Source organism: Protopterus annectens, chromosome 7.part1 (genome assembly GCF_019279795.1).
Source record: "Protopterus annectens isolate FY-2018-M chromosome 7.part1, PAN1.0, whole genome shotgun sequence".
NCBI classification, from domain to species: Eukaryota; Metazoa; Chordata; order Ceratodontiformes; family Protopteridae; genus Protopterus; species Protopterus annectens.
Window position 1 is genome coordinate 173,809,330 of NC_056740.1, and position 19,031 is coordinate 173,828,360.

Here is a 19,031-nt window from a genome sequence, read left to right on the forward strand (position 1 = left end):
TCTAATATCACTACGATGTTCATTCATTCAAGATCTAAGGGCCCTTGAAGTTTGGCCTATATAGAATGCACCACAATGACAAGAAGCTAGGTACACTACCCAATCACTGCTACTGTTACCAAATATTTTAATATTGAATATCTGGGTGGTATTACGACTTGAGAATTCCTTTGATTTAGGCATATATGAACAAGAACCACAATGGCCACAGGGAAAAGAACCGAATAGCTCATCACCTTGTAGTGTAAGTTGTTTATAAATAACCCCTCCACTAACCATATGTTTAAAATGTGACAAATATGAGCCCAAAGTTCTCCCCCGCTTGTACGAAAACCGACATTGTTGTCCCAAAACTGGCCTGAGTTGGTCATTGGCCAGTAAGATGTTCCAATGTTTGTTAATGATATTTCTGACCATGTTGATGTTTCTTCCATAAGTCGTAACACACCTAATGGGAGTACAAGATGTATTTTTGTTCTTGGTTTTGTACACTAATAATTGTTCCCTATTCATTTGGTTTACCCTACATCTGGCTAGGTTGATATCTTGATGATCATAACCCCTGTAGGCAAACCTCTGACTCAGATCAATACTGGCTGCTTGATATTCCTCGTCCCTCGAACTAAGACGTTTAATCCATATGAACTGTGACACTGGGATACTTCTGATAGTGTGGCGTGGGTGCATGCTGGAAGCATGAAGCAAGGTATTATATTGTGGGTACTTGCGAAACACCTTAGTAGATAGGGTATAATCATGATTTCTCGAGACAGTAACATCCAAAAAATTAATTGTATTTTGGTCATATGTTACTGAAAATTCCAGTCCCCATATATTACTATTAAGGTATTCGACAAATTCATGCAAGTAACCCAAATCCGCACGCCACACTAACCAGCAGTCATCCAGATAACGTCGCCAGATATCCATCTCCACCTGGTAGATGTTATGTGAGTTGTCATATATCATGTACTCCTCAAAATAGGCCATGAAAAGATCAGCATAAATGGGAGCAAAAGATGCTCCCATGGCCGTACCTTGCAGTTGCCAATAGCATTGGCCTTCAAAATATAAGACATTTTTGTTGAGTACATGTTCTGACATACAAATAAGTAGGGTATTAAACCCTGGTGTATAGAGATTTGCCCTCTCTAGCCAGTATTGAAGGGATTGTAAACCTGCCCAGTGTGGTATACTGGTGTATAAGGCTTTTACATCTAAAGTACACATATACCACCCTGGTTCCAACTGAGTATCTTGGATAATCTGTAAGAATTGGGTAGTGTCCTGCAATCTTGCCCTAATCAAACCTAAAAGTGGCTTGAGATATTTCATGAGGAATGCAGAGAGAGGTTCAGTAAGAGATCCTATTCCAGAGACAATAGGTCTGCCGGGTGGTTTATGTAAAGATTTATGAATCTTAGGTAAAAGGTACAAAATCTGCTTGGAAGGTTCAGACACCATCAATGAAGACAAACATTTCTTACTAATAATCCCCTCCTCACAGGCCAACTTCAAAAAAGAATCAATTTCTTCTTTAAAAAATGGGTGTGGGGTCTATAGGCATGTGCATATAACATTTTTTGTCCGATAGTTGTGTCAACCCTTCTTGTATATAATCAACAGTATTAAGAACCACCACAGCTCCCCCTTTGTCAGCTGAGAGAACAATGATATCCCTATTATTACATAGTTGGTCTAAAGCTAGCTTGTCATCATTGGTAAGATTGCTTCCTAGCATAACATGCCCTTGGTTCTCAAAATGTAAGTCCCTCAGAATTGAGTCCATGAATATGGAAACATATTTATTCATGGGTGGTTGAAAAGATGACTTGCCAAACCAAAACTCATCAGATATTCCAGAACTATCCTCAGCAAAAAACAATTTTAAATTAAGAGTACGGCAAAAAACCTGTAAATCCTGGATGATGTGGTATTCCTGAGAGAAAAAGGAAGGAATATAATTCAATCCTTTGTTCAGTAAAGCTATTTGTTCCTTGGACAATATAAAATGTGACAGATTTAATACATTCTGATGTGAAGTCTGAGAAAACACTAGCTCAGAAGGTTGTTCAACAAACCCTGAAATGAAACCTGTGCGGTTTCCTTTGCGGTGCTTCCTGGCCCCCCGATGTCCCTTGCCCCTTCTAAATGGAAATTTCTGTTGCTTTTCTTTCTATTGGGAGACCCCCTATCAGAGGTCCCCTCACTGTCAGTTACTGAGGAATCATCTCCTGACGTACTATAAGAAGATTTACCCCTATTTTTCAAAATAGATCGAGGTCTCTTTCTGGTACGACTTGGCCCCGTCCTAACCTGATTAGTATCAGCAAACCTGACAGTCCGACTAAACTCGAAAGGTCTGCCTTGTTGATAATCCAAATAATCCCTGTGGAACTTTTTAATTTTACGTTCCTTAATGGTTTTCTCATGTTCCATCAAATCATGGGAAAGTTTCTTGATATTATCTTGATATTTGGTCGAAGATTCGAACTTACCGACATCAGAACAAAGTGTCTTGATGTCCTGTATATTCGAATCAACCGTTCTTTCATAAAACTGAAGTAAAATATTCACAAATGACATGGACCCCAACTGTAAAGCCTCCTTCCAATCCTGGTTCAACTTTTCATCTGGTCTCCCAACTAGAGGTTGGAGACGTATACGAAGTCCCCTGGGAGCCATATTCTGAGTAGAGTAAGCTCTAAACAGTTTGAGATGCCAAATGTTGGATCTAAGTGTTTTAAATGCCTTGGTAACAGAATGAAAAAACATATCACAATCCACCAACAGTGGTTGTGCCAAGTTATCCGGATCATTGCTTGGTGGGGTGTCGATCCCAAAAACACCTATATCCTGCCGATCAGCACATAATCCGGACAAAATATTATTGAGATCCATGCTGCGAATATAAGTTCCAAATGCCCACCCAATGAATATGATGAAACACGGAAAAATAGTAAAGGAATACTGCAAAAGCTAAGAACCAAAGGTCCAAGACGTACCAGAAAGGATGATTCCCCAGTTATAGCAAATTTCAAATCCTATTAGTCCCACTAAAAGGGTCAAAGGAAAAAGGGAATCAGCAGGAAACACCAGCAATTCACAACCCAATACTGAAAAATTGTATAGTCCAAAAACCATCAAGACCACAAGAGCAATGTAGATTAATAAATCATAATAGTATCATAAAAAAGAAAAAATCATCCAAGAACAAAAAACAATCCTACATAAGTAAATGAACAAAAATATGTGCATTTATTCTGTGGGACCGAGCAGTGGGTGTGTGTTCAGTTTCAATAATATAACAGCTATAAGCTGCAAAAATCAAGATACCTTTGTCAAAATGCAAATATAAAGAGCAAGACCTTTAAATAAGATTATCAAGGACATCCAATATCATAAAAAGGAGGACAAGATGTTCATCCACCAAGAATAGCAAAATATAGCTTGGTATAAAAATTTAAGAAAATCTGTTAGTGTAATAAATGGCCTTGACCATACACACAATATAGCCCATAACATCCATGAGAAAAAATACAGTTATATATATTAAGAAATCATACAAGCTCCTGTGGATATCATATCCAGATATTACCATGCATGAACAAAATGGTATGTCTCAAGTTGTTTCCACCACAACTGGAAAACTGTTGTTAGAGCTCAATTGAAGTTAAACAATAAGCTTAAAAGGATCAGGTTATCCATTATACTAAACTATTCCCAATAGAAAATATATCAGGACAAAAACTGCCCACATGAAGACAGTATAATGATGTAGTTATAATCCAAAGGCCTTGTCCTAACCTGGCATAGTTATCATCAAATTACACCAAAGTATGAATGAGGCACCTGAAAGGAGTCCTAAACAATAATAACATGTATGACACAGCACCTAAAGATCAGCAGCATAAGCATACAGGACCTGTATATATGAATATATACAATGGGATTTGTATTATGAAAACAGGGAAACTCTGACCCAACTCCTGATGTCTCCCAAAAAAAGTTTTGAAAAAAACAATATAATACAGTACAGAGAAAGTTTGAACCAAAAATCTAATGATATATTAGTTCAATTAGTGGTACCTATATTATAAAACAAAATTATGGGACCCAATATTTGGCGCCAAAATCCCTGATATTTAGGACGTGGTCCATAAGACAAAAAAGTTAAGTAAATAACCTATACAAACACCAGTATGGATCAGAAACAGACAATATTCCATATAAAAAGTCATATGGAATAATAACCATTAATAAATATCAATACAAATGCCTTGGTTCAGTTCAAACAAATATTCTGAACATAATATATTCCCTTGACATTACATCAAACCTGAATCGTTGCTTAACCAAAATATTAACATTTTATCTTAAACTGATAGTCCACTAGTTCCGGTGACTAGTCGTATGCCGTTCATGAAGAAAAAGTACCTATTAATCAATATTTGTAGACCGAATCCCAAAAAACTCAGTTGAAGCAGAAAGGATTGAAGGTATAGTCCCCGTTGCGCCAGTCCATAGATAAAAAGTCACAAAAAAATTTGAATGAGTCCGGCACCATAAAGTGTATACACACGATTACAGTACACACACTTATGCCGTTGTTACACCAGCAAAAATTAACAAAGCGTTACGTAGTGAGTGTTTTCATAAGAGCATGGTCCATAATCTCTTTAGACATGCCCAAACTCGCAAGTCCCGCTTTGGTCCAACACCAAAAATAGTGAACACACCTTAATCCGATGTTACACCAACCAAGAATAATTTTAAAGTATCAAGATGTTGAGCCGCAATTTATTCATAAGACAAAGACATGTACATTGGCGCTTTACTCATATCCTGTCCGGTAAAACTAAATCCGACCGAACTGGCAAGGTAGAACACAGTCCCCAAGTACAATGGTAACGAATATAACATTGATGGTAACATTAGCGTAGTGAGGGCCCTTGAAACACAAATGAAATAAAAGGACTTGGCCTTTAAATAAAGTCAAGAATATAAAGTATATAGCAAACCATCAATGAGACAAAGGCTTACCATATATTATATAGTGACAAACTTCACAAAACTGGTGAAAACATAAGAATTTCAGCATACGACTAATTCCAGGTTCTACTTTCCAGGTTTGACGTTTGAAGTCGAATAAAACAAAACGGCCCAACCCACAACAACGGATCCAAAAAGTCCACTTTATGAAGTAAGGCAATGGGCTAAACTTTCCAAATCCCGTATTCAAGAACAAAGTCGATGTCCATGACAAGTCCCCACATTGAAAAATACACTGGATGGGTGCAAAAAATAAAAATACATAAACAGTCTTGTATCCACCTTGCAAAAGGAGATACTCCTCCACTGCTCGGTCCCACAGCACGAATATTCAGAGACCAAACCAACAAAGTTCCATGCCCGGGGGAAATGCACGGTCCAAACCAAATGTAACCAAACAACCAAATAGACCAGCAAGAGCAGATGTGGAGGTAAATTAAAAATCCTTTATTAATACAGACCGGTTTCTGCAAATGTTGCCTTCTTCAGTGTAGGACAAAACAACAATGTCCCATCCATCACACATTAAATAAAAATAGTCAGCCAATAGGCCAACAGAAATCATGAATATTAATGATATATTTGCATATAGCTGTAGCCCAAAGATTTTGTAAAATTACTGGATCCTAATAATAATGAACATATTGGAGTATGAAAAACAAGGTAACCTTCAAAACATTAAATTACCCTGAACCAACCAATACATAAGAGATGGCAGTAAGCATATATTCCAAGGGAACAGATGTTTAGGGAAAAACTTGCAAAATATACATAGACTGTATTGAATCCCCAAATAACTGTCTGTGTGTTAATATGAAGTTCCATATACTACAATCAACAGTCAGACCAACAAGATGAAAAAAAGGGCACTACAATTTGTTCATGGACGAAGTTGTAAACAACAACATCATCATAATAAGTGACATGATATACAAACCCACCATATCATAATTGTCCATCATACCCTGGATCCCTAGAAGTGTAAATATACACTTCAAGAGTATAAACTGATCATCCATATCAAAATGATCCACTCTGGCTTCGTTATCCAAACAATACGTTTGACACATGAATGGTGCAAAAACCGAATAACAAAGTTGAAATGTGATACAATAACAATCCATAAGAAAAATACAAAAAGCTATGCCATGGCCAAATGGACCCACCCCAATCCAATGATTATACAAACTGTAAATAGAAAGACATGGAACAGGAGTTGGGACCCATACTGGAAAAAATGTATATATAATATTGAGTCAAAGGCCCAAGGAAATTCTGTGTTCCTACCTGTAGAACCAACTATAAATGATCATTGAGCCCCATAGTTGGTTCTACAGGTAGGAACACAGAATTTCCTTGGGCCTTTGACTCAATATTATATATACATTTTTTCCGGTATGGGTCCCAACTCCTGTTCCATGTCTTTCTATTTACAGTTTGTATAATCATTGGATTGGGGTGGGTCCATTTGGCCATGGCATAGCTTTTTGTATTTTTCTTATGGATTGTTATTGTATCACATTTCAACTTTGTTATTCGGTTTTTGCACCATTCATGTGTCAAACGTATTGTTTGGATAACGAAGCCAGAGTGGATCATTTTGATATGGATGATCAGTTTATACTCTTGAAGTGTATATTTACACTTCTAGGGATCCAGGGTATGATGGACAATTATGATATGGTGGGTTTGTATATCATGTCACTTATTATGATGATGTTGTTGTTTACAACTTCGTCCATGAACAAATTGTAGTGCCCTTTTTTTCATCTTGTTGGTCTGACTGTTGATTGTAGTATATGGAACTTCATATTAACACACAGACAGTTATTTGGGGATTCAATACAGTCTATGTATATTTTGCAAGTTTTTCCCTAAACATCTGTTCCCTTGGAATATATGCTTACTGCCATCTCTTATGTATTGGTTGGTTCAGGGTAATTTAATGTTTTTGAAGGTTACCTTGTTTTTTCATACTCCAATATGTTCATTATTATTAGGATCCAGTAATTTTACAAAATCTTTGGGCTACAGCTATATGCAAATATATCATTAATATTCATGATTTCTGTTGGCCTATTGGCTGACTATTTTTATTTAATGTGTGATGGATGGGACATTGTTGTTTTGTCCTACACTGAAGAAGGCAACATTTGCCGAAACCGGTCTGTATTAATAAAGGATTTTTAATTTACCTCCACATCTGCTCTTGCTGGTCTATTTGGTTGTTTGGTTACATTTGGTTTGGACCGTGCATTTCCCCCGGGCATGGAACTTTGTTGGTTTGGTCTCTGAATATTCTTGCTGTGGGACCGAGCAGTGGAGGAGTATCTCCTTTTGCAAGGTGGATACAAGACTGTTTATGTATTTTTATTTTTTGCACCCATCCAGTGTATTTTTCACTGTGGGGACTTGTCATGGACATCGACTTTGTTCCTGAATACGGAATTTGGAAAGTTTAGCCCATTGCCTTACTTCATAAAGTGGACTTTTTGGATCCGTTGTTGTGGGTTGGGCCGTTTTGTTTTATTCGACTTCAAACATCAAACCTGGAAAGTTGAACCTGGAATTAGTCGTATGCTGAAATTCTAATGTTTTCACCAGTTTTGTGAAGTTTGTCACTATATAATATATGGTAAGCCTTTGTCTCATTGATGGTTTGCTATATACTTTATATTCTTGACTTTATTTAAAGGCCAAGTCCTTTTATTTCATTTGTGTTTCAAGGGCCCTCACTACGCTAATGTTACCATCAATGTTATATTCCGTTACCATTGTACTTGGGGACTGTGTTCTACCTTGCCAGTTCGGTCGGATTTAGTTTTACCGGACAGGATATGAGTAAAGCGCCAATGTACATGTCTTTGTCTTATGAATAAATTGCGGCTCAACATCTTGATACTTTAAAATTATTCTTGGTTGGTGTAACATCGGATTAAGGTGTGTTCACTATTTTGGTGTTGGACCAAAGGGACTTGGTTTGGGCATGTCTAAAGAGATTATGGACCATGCTCTTATGAAAACACTCACTACGTAACGCTTTGTTAATTTTTGCTGGTGTAACAACGCATAAGTGTGTGTACTGTAATCGTGTGTATACACTTTATGGTGCCGGACTCATTCAAATTTTTTGTGACTTTTATCTATGGACTGGCGCAACGGGACTATACCTTCAATCCTTTCTGCTTCAACTGAGTTTTGGGATTCGGCCTACAAATATTGATTAATAGGTACTTTTTCTTCATGAACGGCATACTACTAGTCACCGAACTAGTGGACTATCAGTTTAAGATAAAATGTTAATATTTTGGTTAAGCAACGATTCAGGTTTGATGTAATGTCAAGGGAATATATTATGTTCAGAATATTTGTTTGAACTGAACCAAGGCATTTGTATTGATATTTATTAATGGTTATTATTCCATATGACTTCTTATATGGAATATTGTCTGTTTCTGATCCATACTGGTGTTTGTATAGGTTATTTACTTAACTTTTTTGTCTTATGGACCACGTCCTAAATATCAGGGATTTTGGCGCCAAATATTGGGTCCCATAATTTTGTTTTATAATATAGGTATCACTAATTGAACTAATATATCATTAGATTTTTGGTTCAAACTTTCTCTGTACTGTATTATATTGTTTTTTTCAAAACTTTTTTTGGGAGACATCAGGAGTTGGGTCAGAGTTTCCCTGTTTTCATAATACAAATCCCATTGTATATATTCATATATACAGGTCCTGTATGCTTATGCTGCTGATCTTTAGGTGCTGTGTCATACATGTTATTATTGTTTAGGACTCCTTTCAGGTGCCTCATTCATACTTTGGTGTAATTTGATGATAACTATGCCAGGTTAGGACAAGGCCTTTGAATTATAACTACATCATTATACTGTCTTCATGTGGGCAGTTTTTGTCCTGATATATTTTCTATTGGGAATAGTTTAGTATAATGGATAACCTGATCCTTTTAAGCTTATTGTTTAACTTCAATTGAGCTCTAACAACACTGTTTTCCAGTTGTGGTGGAAGCAACTTGAGACATACCATTTTGTTCATGCATGGTAATATCTGGATATGATATCCACAGGAGCTTGTATGATTTCTTAATATATATAACTGTATTTTTTCTCATGGATGTTATGGGCTATATTGTATGTATGGTCAAGGCCATTTATTACACTAACAGATTTTCTTAAATTTTTATACCAAGCTATATTTTGCTATTCTTGGTGGATGAACATCTTGTCCTCCTTTTTATGATATTGGATGTCCTTGATAATCTTATTTAAAGGTCTTGCTCTTTATATTTGCATTTTGACAAAGGTATCTTGATTTTTGCAGCTTATAGCTGTTATATTATTGAAACTGAACACACACCCACTGCTTGGTCCCACAGAATAAATGCACATATTTTTGTTCATTTACTTATGTAGGACTGTTTTTTGTTCTTGGATGATTTTTTCTTTTTTATGATACTATTATGATTTATTAATCTACATTGCTCTTGTGGTCTTGATGGTTTTTGGACTATACAATTTTTCTGTATTGGGTTGTGAATTGCTGGTGTTTCCTGCTGATTCCCTTTTTCCTTTGACCCTTTTAGTGGGACTAATAGGATTTGGAATTTGCTATAACTGGGGAATCATCCTTTCTGGTACATCTTGGACCTTTGGTCCTTAGCTTTTGCAGTATTCCTTTACTATTTTTCCGTGTTTCATCATATTCATTGGGTGGGCATTTGGAACTTATATTCGCAGCATGGATCTCAATAATATTTTGTCCGGATTATGTGCTGATCGGCAGGATATAGGTGTTTTTGGGATCGACACCCCACCAAGCAATGATCCGGATAACTTGGCAGAACCACTGTTGGTGGATTGTGATATGTTTTTTCATTCTGTTACCAAGGCATTTAAAACACTTAGATCCAACATTTGGCATCTCAAACTGTTTAGAGCTTACTCTACTCAGAATATGGCTCCCAGTGGACTTCAGATCGTCTCCAACCTCTAGTTGGGAGACCAGATGAAAAGTTGAACCAGGATTGGAAGGAGGCTTTACAGTTGGGGTCCATGTCATTTGTGAATATTTTACTTCAGTTTTATGAAAGAACGGTTGATTCGAATATACAGGACATCAAGACACTTTGTTCTGATGTCGGTAAGTTCGAATCTTCGCCCAAATATCAAGATAATATCAAGAAACTTTCCCATGATTTGATGGAACATGAGAAAACCATTAAGGAACGTAAAAAAAGTTCCACAGGGATTATTTGGATTATCAACAAGGCAGACCTTTCGAGTTTAGTCGGACTGTCAGGTTTGCTGATACTAATCAGGTTAGGACGGGGCCAAGTCGTACAGAAAGAGACCTCGATCTATTTTGAAAAATAGGTGAATCTTCTTATAGTACGTCAGGAGATGATTCCTCAGTAACTGACAGTGAGGGGACCTCTGATAGGGGGTCTCCCAATAGAAAGAAAAGCAACAGAAATTTCCCTTTAGAAGGGGCAAGGGACATCGGGGGGGCAGGAAGCACCACAAAGGAAACCGCACAGGTTTCATTTCAGGGTTTGTTGAACAACCTTCTGAGCTAGTGTTTTCTCAGACTTCACATCAGAATGTATTAAATCTGTCACATTTTATATTGTCCAAGGAACAAATAGCTTTACTGAACAAAGGATTGAATTATATTCCTTCCTTTTTCTCTCAGGAATACCACATCATCCAGGATTTACAGGTTTTTTGCCATACTCTTAATTTAAAATTGTTTTTTGCTGAGGATAGTTCTGGAATATCTGATGAGTTTCGGTTTGGCAAGTCATCTTTTCAACCACCCATAAATAAATATGTTTCCATATTCATGGACTCAATTCTGAGGGACTTACATTTTGAGAACCAAGGGCATGTTATGCTAGGAAGCAATCTTACCAACGATGACAAGCTAGCTTTAGACCAACTATGTAATAATAGGGATATCATTGTTCTCTCAGCTGACAAAGGGGGAGCTGTGGTGGTTCTTAATACTGTTGATTATATACAAGAAGGGTTGACACAACTATCGGACAAAAAATGTTATATGCACATGCCTATAGACCCCACACCCATTTTTAAAGAAGAAATTGATTCTTTTTTGAAGTTGGCCTGTGAGGAGGGGATTATTAGTAAGAAATGTTTGTCTTCATTGATGGTGTCTGAACCTTCCAAGCAAATTTTGTACCTTTTACCTAAGATTCATAAATCTTTACATAAACCACCCGGCAGACCTATTGTCTCTGGAATAGGATCTCTTACTGAACCTCTCTCTGCATTCCTCACGAAATATCTCAAGCCACTTTTAGGTTTGATTAGGGCAAGATTGCAGGACACTACCCAATTCTTACAGATTATCCAAGATACTCAGTTGGAACCAGGGTGGTATAAGTGTACTTTAGATGTAAAAGCCTTATACACCAGTATACCACACTGGGCAGGTTTACAATCCCTTCAATACTGGCTAGAGAGGGCAAATCTCTATACACCAGGGTTTAATACCCTACTTATTTGTATGTCAGAACATGTACTCAACAAAAATGTCTTATATTTTGAAGGCCAATGCTATTGGCAACTGTAAGACGGCCATGGGAGCATCTTTTGCTCCCATTTATGCTGATCTTTTCATGGCCTATTTTGAGGAGTACATGATATATGTCAACTCACATAACATCTACCAGGTGGAGATGGATATCTGGCAACGTTATCTGGATGACTGCTGGTTAGTGTGGCGTGCGGATTTGGGTTACTTGCATGAATTTGTCGAATACCTTAATAGTAATATATGGGGACTGGAATTTTCAGTAACATATGACCAAAATACAATTAATTTTTTGGATGTTACTGTCTCGAGAAATCATGATTATACCCTATCTACTAAGGTGTTTCGCAAGTACCCACAATATAATACCTTGCTTCATGCTTCCAGCATGCACCCATGCCACACTATCAGAAGTATCCCAGTGTCACAGTTCATACGGATTAAACGTCTTAGTTCGAGGGATGAGGAATATCAAGCAGCCAGTATTGATCTGAGTCAGAGGTTTGCCTACAGGGGTTATGATCATCAAGATATCAACCTAGCCAGATGTAGGGTAAACCAAATGAATAGGGAACAATTATTAGTGTACAAAACCAAGAACAAAAATACATCTTGTACTCCCATTAGGTTTGTTACGACTTATGGAAGAAACATCAACATGGTCAGAAATATCATTAACAAACATTGGAACATCTTATTGGCCAATGACCAACTCAGGTCAGTTTTGGGACAACAATGTCAGTTTTCGTACAAGCGGGGGAGAACTTTGGGCTCATATTTGTCACATTTTAAACATATGGCTAGTGGAGGGGTTATTTATAAACAACTTACACTACAAGGTGATGAGCTATTCGGTTCTTTTCCCTGTGGCCATTGTGGTTCTTGTTCATATATGCCTAAATCAAAGGAATTCTCAAGTCGTAATACCACCCAGATATTCAATATTAAAATATTTGGTAACTGTAGCAGTGATTGGGTAGTGTACCTAGCTTCTTGTCATTGTGGTGCATTCTATATAGGCCAAACTTCAAGGCCCCTTAGATCTCGAATGAATGAACATCGTAGTGATATTAGAAATCACAAAGTGACTAGTGCTTTGTATCAACATAGTTTGAAACATCCACAGGCTAGATTCAATTTTACGATTATAGATCGTATCACTGGTGATAGAAGTCATAAACAGGGCTGGCATGGCCTATTAGACCACAAAGAGAGATATTGGATAGTTACGTTAGGGGATCTGTTTTACCCTGGGCTCAATGATCATTTATAGTTGGTTCTACAGGTAGGAACACAGAATTTCCTTGGGCCTTTGACTCAATATTATATATACATTTTTTCCGGTATGGGTCCCAACTCCTGTTCCATGTCTTTCTATTTACAGTTTGTATAATCATTGGATTGGGGTGGGTCCATTTGGCCATGGCATAGCTTTTTGTATTTTTCTTATGGATTGTTATTGTATCACATTTCAACTTTGTTATTCGGTTTTTGCACCATTCATGTGTCAAACTTATTGTTTGGATAACGAAGCCAGAGTGGATCATTTTGATATGGATGATCAGTTTATACTCTTGAAGTGTATATTTACACTTCTAGGGATCCAGGTATGATGGACAATTATGATATGGTGGGTTTGTATATCATGTCACTTATTATGATGATGTTGTTGTTGTTTACAACTTCGTCCATGAACAAATTGTAGTGCCCTTTTTTTCATCTTGTTGGTCTGACTGTTGATTGTAGTATATGGAACTTCATATTAACACACAGACAGTTATTTGGGGATTCAATACAGTCTATGTATATTTTGCAAGTTTTTCCCTAAACATCTGTTCCCTTGGAATATATGCTTACTGCCATCTCTTATGTATTGGTTGGTTCAGGGTAATTTAATGTTTTTGAAGGTTACCTTGTTTTTTCATACTCCAATATGTTCATTATTATTAGGATCCAGTAATTTTACAAAATCTTTGGGCTACAGCTATATGCAAATATATCATTAATATTCATGATTTCTGTTGGCCTATTGGCTGACTATTTTTATTTAATGTGTGATGGATGGGACATTGTTGTTTTGTCCTACACTGAAGAAGGCAACATTTGCCGAAACCGGTCTGTATTAATAAAGGATTTTTAATTTACCTCCACATCTGCTCTTGCTGGTCTATTTGGTTGTTTGGTTACACTTGGTGGGATAAGCCCCATCCCCTGAGGCAATTTCATCCAAATGTGGTGCAAAACCAACAGGCAAGGAGGTCCTGGGGTGGGTTCCAGATGTGCTGGGGCTCGGTGCCATGGCCAGATGAGCCAGGAGAGGTGGATCCGCTGGGATTGGCCTTCCCTGATGTGTTATTGTGTTGCTGTTTTAGAACATATGTTGGTTAGTAATGGTAAACACATTCCAGGATTAGTTATAACAGCATGCATGAGTATTCCCATTAACCCAAAACAACAGATTTGGAACATTTGCATAGCAAACAGAACACATGCATCGATGAACCACAGTGGGCATTACACCGACAAGCAGGTTACATTGATAGCAACAGGCTACCAATGGTAGTATTTGAACGGGGAACATTAATTGGAAAACATTTCAACATTTGTAGAACAATAGGACACATGTCCCAATGGTAGGTTTGGGGGAAAACATACCCATTCATTTATGTGTTTAGATTATTGGTGAAGAGAAGATGGGGGAGAGAGATGTCAGTTAAGAAATGTAGATTCTTGCAGAGGTCACAGCTTTAATGATCATTGCTCCACTCATTACTCTACATGTATTATTACAACAACTATGGCGTTGGATTGGGCAGTGGTATGTTTGTACACAGTATAATTACAGCCTTCTTATAGCTACTTTATACTTTCTCTTACCTGGAAGACATGTGGAAGGAATATTTGTTAATACTACATGACATGTTTCTACCCATATTCACATAGTCTGGGTTACATATGTGCACTCATACTGTGTGTGTGTGCTACTGACATACTCTGCCTTGATTTCTATTGGTCACCCTGGTTGTTGGTAGCAAGAACCAGTAGCTGTGACAGCATGACACTTTTGACATTTCTTGGGGGACACCACTTGGTGTATGCACTTATCTTGCTGTCATTTGCAGCCTTGGGTTGGACTGTGGGTGTTGGACACAGTATTACTACAGGCTTTTTATAGCTGCTTTATACCTTCTTTCACATGGAAGATCTTTGGAGGGAATTTATGTTGACACCACCTGACTGTTTCTACACATATTCACAAAATCCTACTTGAAATTATGTATACAGCTTATTACCACTCCCAGGATTTGTACCATGGTTGCTTCTGCTAACAATACAACAAGGTTGTGTTTCATCAGAACGAACTATTGAGAAACTGGTGACACTTTCTTGAATGTTTTCTTTCTAATTCTTTCTTGATTCTACAATCTGACCTTGTGATTACAACAGCCTTTTATATGCATTCCTATACATACCTTTTGACATAGCACAGTGTAGAAAACAGTGGTTAACACAGCATTACTATTCTGATATCAGATCTTGGTGCATGAAACTTTCCAGTTATACAATACCAGAGTAAACATAACCAGTCTGGGTTTTCACTTTTATTGACAGGAAATTACACTTTTATTGATATATAGCCTGTATGTCATTATTACTCTCCTACTGGCTTCTTCAGTCACTAAAAACCATAACCATTTTTAAATACTGCAAGGTGACATTCTGCTATGTTTTATTTATTTGCCCTACATAATACCAGCTAGATTGTTACTCACCAGCCTTGCAATGCACCATTTGCAGCCTGCTGGCATGGGCTTACAAGTTCACAGCCCTCTCTCTCATCTACAGCTGTACAGGAGATAAGAGAAAACATTTATGCATATCTATCCATCACATACACTGGCTGGACTTTGCTGAACACTTATTTTGACTAATACTTACACATGGCTGGAGCATTCCCCACACAGGCATCTTGGACCCACTGGTCCAAAAGATCCCTCTTCCTCCGCTTCAAGTCGGCAAAGTGGTGTCGGACCTGCTCACCAGCCCGAGGGATGCCAGTGGCAGTGGTGAGATCTCAGGCAATTTGGTCCCAGGCCTCCACTTTGTATTTGGAGCCCTGGTACTGGTCTTGCAACAATCACCCTTCATGGTCTTTAATGAGGAGTCCAACCATGACCCTGAACTCCTGAGTGCCCCAGCTCTGCTCCCAAAAGTTCACACCTTCAGCTACACCTACCATAGTGCATACAATGGGGAACTACAACTGGTTATGAGCTGTAGTTCAACCTGCATGGTTTAAATAGAGCTAATTTCATGCCCTTTACCATGATTGGACAGTTTTTAAACTACAGAGCTAAGCTAAGCACCGGGCAAACCTACTTAGCTAAGATAACTATTGCTTAAAGGGTAGATGCTTAGCCCTGCTTATCAGTGCGCAGATCCACTTTGCTATGCTAAATCTTGCTTAAACTTTAAATTTCATGGACATGTCACATTTGGGGCTGCTACCCTACCCTGGTTAGCATATACATAATAATATTAACTACCTATTTATGTAAAATACATTGTACTTGTGTTTCGCATATGCAAATGAAAGGATTGCTATGGGGCTTGAACCATGACTGACTGCATACCAGACATGCACTCTAACCACTACACTATTCCAGTTTCACTATTGTACTCTGTATATTTCTATTTAGCTTCTTTTGATATTTAAACTCTGACATGCATAGCTGCGAGATGGGCACACCCACTTAGCTATGCTTAAACTTTATTGCACACAGAAAAAAAAACTAAGGAATATATTTTAAATATTGCTATTAGACACTTAGAACATTGATAAAATGAAAGGCTTTGCATTAGCAAGTATTTTGCAAGGGGTATACAGTGTGTCAAAGTGCCATTTTAATGGACTGCGCTCCTTTTCTGGTGTATGGTGCACACATATATGGCAGAATGTGTACATTCTGCCATATATGTGTGTTTTTCTGAGGTAGGCTGTCTTATTTTCTCCACATATACTAAAGTGTCCATGGAGACTTTCATTCATTTTGAATTCCCAAATGGCAATTCTCGAGTGCAGGGGACATGTGTATTGTGAGAGCACTGCTCTTGGACATGCCTCCTGCACTCACACACAGAACCATGTCCGTTTTAAAGAATGGCAGTGCACTTTCATACATATGCATGGTGTGCTGCCGTGCTGCACAGGAATGGTCCTTTCCATGTGGAAGTTTGCTGAATCCTGGGGAGGTATCTTAATATTATTGTCTTCGTCTTATGTAATATAAGTAAAGAAGATGTCCACCATTGAGGATATTAGAATATATGCATAAATATGCCATTACTGCAGATAAAGATAATTCTTTACAAGTGAATTAATACAATGTTTTCAAATCTGCCATATCTCAAATCCCAGTCCTAGTCCACTGTATCATATCAATTAACTTGTAGTAAAGAATTTCTTGAAGCATAATACTCCAGTAACCTGTAATGAAATATTTTGTAGGTAAGATTAAGTTTATTATTAACATTAAAAAGTTTGAAAACTAATTATGATAGGGTGTTCCTAGAGGTGGACCAATAAATATACTTTTATCAGATTGTTACAGTTTCTAAGTATTAAATCCAAAATGTTATCCTTAGCTTGTTTTGCTCATTTCTTTAAAACCATTAAGTAATATAATATCCAAAAAAAATCACATTTTAGTTTAAAAGTAATTATGTAACTATCACAGTATATTCTTCAATAACTGAAGTCACCAACTAGAATAAGCTGTTTATTTCCAATAAAACATTATCCCCTGGATTCTCTATAGCTTGCACGGTGTGCAAGATTGGTGCAGGAGCTCAAGCAGGCAGTATGTCTACCGTGCAATCGAGGAGCAGCCTGCAGGGGTGCGCATGAGCGCTCCTGCACTAATCCTGCATGGACTAAGCCCTTGTATGCAAATCACCCCATTTGCAGGAGAAATCTGTGCAAATGAGGTGATTTTGCAATTGAGGAAGCTTGCAACTGTCTGTGCAGGACTAGTGCTATCTGCAGAAATGTACTCGGTTAGTAACCAAGTACATTTCTGCAAAATCCAAAACAGAGCTGTGACAGCTCTAAATAAAGGCTGCATATCAGGTAGTAAGCATGCCAATGGCCAAGTATAAGCCCATTGGCATTGCAAACAGTAAAAAAAAACACAAAAATCAACTTTTATTTTTTTTAGCCAATCTCGGCTGTTTAAGCTTAGGGCAACGGCGCACAAACGGGATTGGGGGGAATAACAAAATGAACCTAAATTAAGCAATCTAACTAAAATCAGTATTCTGCCATGCAAGTCAATGGCAGGCAGACGACAACATGGCCAGTGAGTAGTGGTTGCTAAGGGAGGAGGCTCAGTGTGAGACATGTAACTATGCATTAGCAGGCAATCCTATGCAAATGAGGGGAGGGATAATGAATTCCAGTTTTCCCCAGCATGTCAGTCAGGTCCCAGCAGTGTAAGAGTAGGAATAGCTTGGTGCAAGCCTAGGAGTTAGGTGACATCATGGGGGGGTGTCAGGCATACTGTAAGTGGACTGGAGCCCTGTGGCTCGGGTTTGATCATAGCTTAGCACAGCTAAGCTACGGGGTGCGTCTAAACCTGCCTAGCACTCTTTACAAAGCATAAGCAGGTGTGTGTGTGCTGTGCACTGGGTTTTACAGGAAGAAAAAAAAAGTTAAACCAGGAAATAGCAGCAGTGTGCACATTTGAGCACTCTGCGCGGTGCCCACTTTCCCTCTGGATTTTCCCACACTCTACACCACCAGTGTAAACAAACGGGGAAGTTTAATACTCACAACAGAAAAGTGATAGGGGCTGCAATAGCTATCATACAACAACTTGTGGAAGAGGCTGAGGGTGGTGAGGATGTGAATGCTGTCGAAAAACCCACAATGAGGAGACGGAGAAGAGTGCACAGACCCAAAGTAACCTACCACGGGCTACATGAGCTGGAGATAGTGGAGTGCTATAGGGTGGATAGCGACCTCCTACAGCAAGTTGTTGAGCTGTGTCAGCAATGCCTGACACACAGAACTAACAGAGCGGAACCCATCCCAGTGGATACCAAGGTATTTGTCGGACTACGAATACTAGCTACAGGTACCTTCCAAAGGCCAACTGGGGAATGATGGGGATTTCACAGAAATCAGCATCCAGGGTACTCCACGATTGCCTGGATGCCATGTCAGCACATGCCGGTGAGCACGTATATTTCCCCAACACCCATGAGGCGCTGTCTAGCAATATGCAACTGTTCCACCAAATAGCAGAATACCCTGAGGTAGTGGGTGCTATAGACTGCATGCACATATGCATCAAAGCACCACCCGGTGAGTGGGGTAGGGTCTGCATTAACGGCAA